Raw genomic sequence first — 7,170 nt, 5'->3', positions numbered from 1 at the left:
AACTGGAGAAGGAAATGGCAAATTACTCCAGTATCTTTGCCAAGAAAACCCCAAATGGGGTAGTGAAGAGTTGGACATGACTGAAATAACTGAGCAACAACAAAGAAACAATGGAGATGGAATGTGTCCAAAAAAGGACAACCAAAATAATTTTTTAAAAACGCAGCTTCCCTACGAATGAAGCTGAAGGATAGGATCAAAAGCTGTAAAACTGGAGCCTGACCCTTTACAGACCATAACGCAATAAAAGCAGTATTCAGGTCAGAGAGCAAAAATAAAAGACACAGACTCCCATGGAGTCTCAATAATAAAATCCTAAATAATGAATGGATCAAAGAACAAATCATGGAAGTAATTAATAACTATGTGAAAGAAAATGATAATGATGAAACAAATGTCAAAATTTCTGGGATGCAACTGAAGCAGTCCTCAGAGAAAAATTATGTCCCTGCAAACATACATGAACAAAATAGAAAGAGAGGATTAAAGAACTGAGTATGTATTTAAATGTCAGAAAGCCAACAAATAAACACCTCTAAAATAAGCATGAAAGAAGAGATAAAAATTAGAGGAGAAAAAAAGACAAAAAAACCCCACCAAACCACAGTACAAGTAAAGCTAAAGGCTGCTTCTTTGAAAAGACTAATAAAATTGCTAAACTCTTAGCCAATCTTATTGACAAATTAACAAAATAGTGAACAAGCAAGGGGAAATCACTACAAAACCAGAAGAAATAAAAAAAGAGTCATCAGAATCTATTATAAAATTATATTCTAACAAATTGGAGAACACAAAAGGAATAGAATAACTTCAAAAATGTATATCCTCTGCCTTACAGAAGACAAAATAAACATATTACGTAATCCAATCTCGGGAAGAATTGGTAGCTATAAGACATCTACCAATGGAAAAATAATTCTTGGTTTTGATATATTTACAGAGGAATTGTATCAGACTTTTAAAGAAAAATTAGTACCCATATTCCACAAATTGTTCTCAAAAATTTAAAAAGAAAGCACTCTCCCAGATCCTTTTTTGGAGACAATATAGTCTTAATATTTAAACTAGTGAAGGATAAAACATAGAAGGAGAACCATGGACCAGTATATTTAATGAATATTGATTAAAAATTATAAATAAAATACTCTCAATCAGAATACAGTGATTCATCAAAGAAATCATTTGTTACAACAAAGATGGATTTCTATTAAGGATAGAAAGATAGTTCAACATTAGGAAAACAATCAATACAATCATATTAAGAAGCAAAAGCATCACATATATAATTATCTCAGTAGATGCAAAAAAGCCTTTGACAAAATGCAACATGCATTTATGCTAAAAACCCTACGAAGTATAGGCATAGAAAAACCTTTTATAATATCATAAAAATATATCTAAAGCCAAAAGGAAACATCATATGCAATGGGGAGACAATAGGCCCTTTCCCAATAAATACAGGTATAATGAAAGGCTGCTTATTGTTCTCAGTGTTCATTTGATAAGATTCTGGAGATGCTAGTCATAACAATAAGAGAAGAGAAAGAAATTAAAGGTATAAAATAGGTAAAGATATAATGACTTACTTAAAAAATGCTCGGAAATGAGCAAAGATCGTAATTCATAGAATTAATAACTTCGGTAAAGTTGCAGGTGTAAGATAAACCCTCAAAACATCATCATTTCAACACAATAATAACAAAATCCTAGGGCCAATAATAGAATGGGAAATCTCATTTTGAGTAACTACACAGTGCACGAGTACCTGAAAAACCAATCTATCAAGGCACAAAAAAGTATAGAATTAATTATAAAGTTCTCCATAGAGAAATATAGAACAACTTAAATAGCTGGAAGAATATTTAGTGCTCATGGCTAGACCATGTCAATATAATAAAAATGATAATACTACCAAAAGTAATTGACACTTCTAATGCTATACTACTCAAATTATCAAAGAAATGACCATGTCAATATAATAAAAATGATAATACTACCAAAAGTAATTGACACTTCTAATGCTATGCTACTCAAATTATCAAAGAAATAACTTATAGAACTTGATAAAACAATAAAAAAATTGATTTGGAAAAATAAAATATCTAGAATATCAAGGAGAATAAAGAGAAGTACAGAAGAAGGGAATATCACTTCTAGACCTCAAACTATACTATGCAACAGCAATAACCAAAACCAGCTACTATTGGACTTAGAGGAAATTAGAGCAGTTAGTATGCAGAACAGAGGAGAGAAAGCTTATTGTGCTGCTGCTGCTACATTGCAATCCTAGCCAGTCCCAACCTTATTATCTCTATAACTCTCTGTCTGTCTTCCTAAGTCAGCCCTGGACTGAAAAAGTGACTCACTGTGACTTTTTCTTGGCTTTCTCCATCAGAACCTGGGTTGGTGCTTTTTCTGGATTGTTGTGGAGGGGCTGTGTTGGAAGAATTAGGAACAAACTCCACTGGTTCTCACCCCACCATCTTGATTCTACCCTCTTGCAATACATTTCTAATGGACATATGACCTTAGTATTAGAGATCATGCAATAAAAAAAGAGGAGAAGCGGATCATATAGCTCTTTGACAAATGGGGAGATGTATTTTTAACTAAATAAGGGGTAGAGACAATTATAAATGACAAAATAGATGACTTTACATGAAACTGAAAAGCTTCTGCATAAACAAAATTAATTCACTTAGAATAAGAAAGGAAGTGGTTGAATGACAACAGATCTTTGCATCAGGTTTCTCAAATAAGGATGTGGTATCCAAGATACATAAAGAATTAACATATATATGTATGCACACACATGTGTATATACACAAAGAAATTTGTAAACTAAAACCATTCTTCAATAGACAAATGGTCAAAGGATATGAACAACCAGTTCTCAAAATTATTGAAAACTATCAGCAACTACATGAAAGAACTTTCCAAATTACGATTAAAAAGAAATGCAAATCAAAACAACCCTAAGGTTTCATTCATACTCTAAAAATTGGAAAAGATGACAAAAATGGGCATAGATCATGCTGAAGGGGCTATAGGAAGATAAGAACACCAGTGCATTGCTGATGGAGCTGAGAATCAGTACAGTAATTTTGGAAATCAATTTGGAATTGTCCAAATAAAGTGATATAAATGTCCATTCCCTTGGACCCAGATATTCCACTACTAGGCTTATACCCCAAGGAGACCATTGATAAGAAAAAAAGCATCCATATAAAACAAAATGCTTTTTAGCAGCACTTTTTAAAGTAAAATTATAAAATTTAATTTTTATAAAATTATAAATTTTTTCATAAAATTTATAAAATTATAGCAAAGAACTGGAAACATGGTAGATGTCCATTGATTGGGAATCCCCGAGCCCCTTATATCACTGATTTTACCCAGCCAAGCCTCAGTCTTGACTCATTCCCACCATTCATCACTTTCACTCCTACACATTCTGAACAATGGTTGAGAAAATACTAAAACTGTTCTGAATGGGTTCATTATGACTTTATGTTATGTAACCTCAACTGGGCCCTTATTGTTGCTAGGTGATCCTACCCTATCTTCCTTATCAATTTACTATCCTACTCCCCACAGTTGCTTTTCCAAACCTTTTCAACCCTCCTCAAACCTCCCATGGTTCCCCCAATCTTTATTCTCCCAGCAAAAAATTTTGCCTCCTGTAAAAAGAAAAAATTGAGGCCCTTTGTGGTAAACTCTCTCTTCTCTCCTCTTTCTCACTTCCTATCAATCAGGTACCTTCTGCTACTCTCTCCTCCTTCATTCCTGTCTCACATGGTGAAATGGCCTTACTCCTTACCAAGGCTAATCCTTCTATTTATTCAAGTGATCCCATTCCATACTGTCTCCTGCAACAGATTGCCCCCTCTGTAATCCCCACTCTCTCACTTGTTTTCAATCTCTCCCTGTCTACCATCTGACTTCCTACTGTCTACAAACATGTCATTGTCCTGTTACCTGATCCTTCCAACCCTGCTCACTATCCTCCTATTTCTCTTCTACTCTTTGTAGCTAAACTCCTTGAAAAGGACATCTATAATAGGTACCTCCACTTTCTCTCCTCTTACTCCTTAAAATTTGTTGTCCAACCTTATCATTCTACTGAAACTGTTCTCTCCAAAGTTACCAATGATCTCTTCGTTGCCAAATCCAATGTCCTTTTTCCATTCTCATTCTCCTTGACCTCTCTGCAGCTGCTGTTGATCACTCTCTCTAACTTGATCCTCTTTTATCTCTACATTTTGAGGACGTGACTGTTCTCTGGCTATTCTCCCACCTATCTGATCACTCCTCTGTCTCTTTTGCTGGTTCTTTCTCCAAATCATGCCCTCTAAATGTAGGTGTAGGGGTCTGTCTTGGGCCTTCTCTTCTGCCTCTATAATATTTCACTTGGTAATCTCACCAGCACCCATGGATTTAATTGCCATCTCTATGCTGATGAGTCTACCTTTCCTGCCCTCAATCTACCTTTCCTGCCCCCATATCTCTGCTGACCTCTAATCTCACATCTCCAACTATCTTTCAGACATCTCAAACTTTATGTCCAGTAGATATCTTAAACTCAATATGTCCAAAACTGAACTCATTATCTTTCCCCCTAAACTCTTCCCTGCCTCCTATCTTTCCTATATCAGTAGAGAGCAATAACTTTCTCGTAGTTTCTCAGGCTCCCAATTTAGGAGTCATCCTGGATTCTTCACCATCTCCTTCTCCCCCATCCAATCCTTGTTGCCAAGGCCTGTCAATTTCACCTCTACAACATTTTGAATTCACCCTCTTCTCTCCTCTGACACTGCCATCACTCTTGTACAGGCCCTTATCACCTGATGCCTGGATTACTGCAACAGCCTGCTGGTGGATCTGCTTGCTTCAAGGTTTCCCCACTCCAATCCATCCTCCACTCAGCCACTAAAGTGATTTTCCTGAAGTACAGGTCCAATCACCCCACCCCTCTACTCAATAAACTCCAGTGGCTTCCCATTGCTTAATACAAAATGCTCTGTTTGGCATTCAAAGCCCTTCATAATCTATCTCCCTCTTACCTTTCTAGTCTTCTTACACGTTATTCCCCAACGCATACTTTTCAATCCAATAACACTGGCCTTCTTGCTGTTCCACAAAAAAAGCATTCCCTCTTTTGGCTCTGGACTTTGTCTCTGACTGTCTCCCACACCTGGAAAGCTCTTTCTCTTCTACTCTGACTACTGACCTCCCTGGTTTCCTTTAAGCCTGGTCTAAAATAGCAACTTCTACAGGAAGTCTTCCTCAACTCCTCTTAATTCTGACACCTTTTCTCTGTTAATCATGTCCTATTTATTGTGTATATAGCTTGCTTTGTATATGTTTGTTTGTATATTATCTCCCCATTAGACTGTAAGCAGGGACTAAAAGACAGTCCTATCTTTTTGTATCCCCAGCACTTAGCACAGTGCCTGGAACATAGTGAGTGGTGCTTAATAAATGTTTATTTAGTTATTGATTGATTGGAATGACTAAACAAATTGTGGCACACGAATGTAATAGAATACTACTGTGCTAAAGAAATAACGAATATGATGAATACAGAGAAACTTGCAAAGATCTACATGAACTGATGCAGAATGAAATAAGGATGGCTAAGAAAACAACAGTCACAATAACAAAAATATAAACAGAAAGAACAATTGAACACAAAAATATCTGAAGCGATGGTTGCAAAATTCTAGAGAACAAGCATGGATTAAAAGAAGAGAAATGAGAAGCACACCCATGCCTCCCCTTTGTAGGTGTGGAAGTTCACAAGTGTTGGACATTTTCAGACTTTTTCAATATATTGATGTTATGCGAGTTTCTTCTTTCTTTAATCTTTTAAAACATTATTTATCATACTGAATGGCTCTCTGAGGGAGGGTAAGGTCCTGGGGGAAATTATGGTGATGTACAAAACAAAACAATAAAAATTTATTTATTTATTTTGGAAAAGAAACTTCAGTCTAGTGAGATGAAGGTGGAGAAGCAATATGATTGTAGTCTGTAAATTCACAAAGGAATTGTTATTGATAAGTTATGCGATTTTTTCCTCTTTTTTGTCTTTCATAATACTATTTATCACATAGAATGGATCTCTAAGGGAGGAGAAATTATGATGATATAGAAAGCAAAATACAACAATAAAGCTTAATTTAAAAAAGTAAAGAAGCTTCAGCCTGAAGAGATGAAGATAGAGAAGGAAGGTGATTATAGTTTATAAATTTATGAAGACAGCACAGGGTGACTGTAGGCTCTTCACTTAATGTTACAATACTTGCATTTAGATGTAGCTTTTGATATTTGCAAAAGGTGAATTTATTACAAATAAAAATTACAAATGCATTTTTAAAAAAATCTGTGATTTTTCAAGTGTAACTAGTCCTTCTACCAATTCAGATTGTTGCCCGTTTAAAACTTAGATCATCTTTGTGAGTTGTTGTGGACAATGGGGGAAAAATCACAACCTGATAACAAACTCTTTTAAGGAACATCTTTGAACTTAGCCAAGTTGGTCTTAGAAAAATGGTCATGGTATTCTGGCTGTGGACCTGTCTTGGTAGCCTTTCCAACTTGTTAAGATCTACAAGAGATTGCATTCTGTTCGCACAGCCAGGGGCACTTCAACACCATGAGTCAGCATTGAGAAAATAGGATAATTCTTTTTATCTGTAGTGGACTGCAGGGAAAAAAAAAATATAGGGACTTGGTAATCCAACTTGTGGTCTTAGCTGAAACTACAAATAGGTTTAAAAAAAGCTTGGCAGAATGAAAATAGTTTGGTACTTAGAGTCAGGACTCCAGGTTTCCTATCTTGTCTCTGACACTTCATATTTGTGTGACTTTGGGCTAGTCAGCTAGCTTTTCTAAGTGTTAGGATCACAGAATCAGCAGAATTTTGGGAGTTGGAAGGGACCTCCGTGGCCACCTAATACAACCCATATTAGAAAAGAACTCCTTCTATAACATACCCCTAAATGGTTGTCTGGCTTCTGCTTAAAGATTTCTAATAAGGAGGAACTCACTACCACCTGACTAGCCCAATTCTATTTCTGGAAAACTCTAATTGGTAGAAAAGCTTTTTGCAAAATCAAATTTAAATGTATCTCTTTGTAACTTGTACCCATCTTTTTTCCTTGCCTG

This window comes from Trichosurus vulpecula, chromosome 8 (assembly GCF_011100635.1).
Source record: "Trichosurus vulpecula isolate mTriVul1 chromosome 8, mTriVul1.pri, whole genome shotgun sequence".
Taxonomy (NCBI): Eukaryota; Metazoa; Chordata; class Mammalia; order Diprotodontia; family Phalangeridae; genus Trichosurus; species Trichosurus vulpecula.
This window is presented reverse-complemented; position numbering follows the sequence as displayed.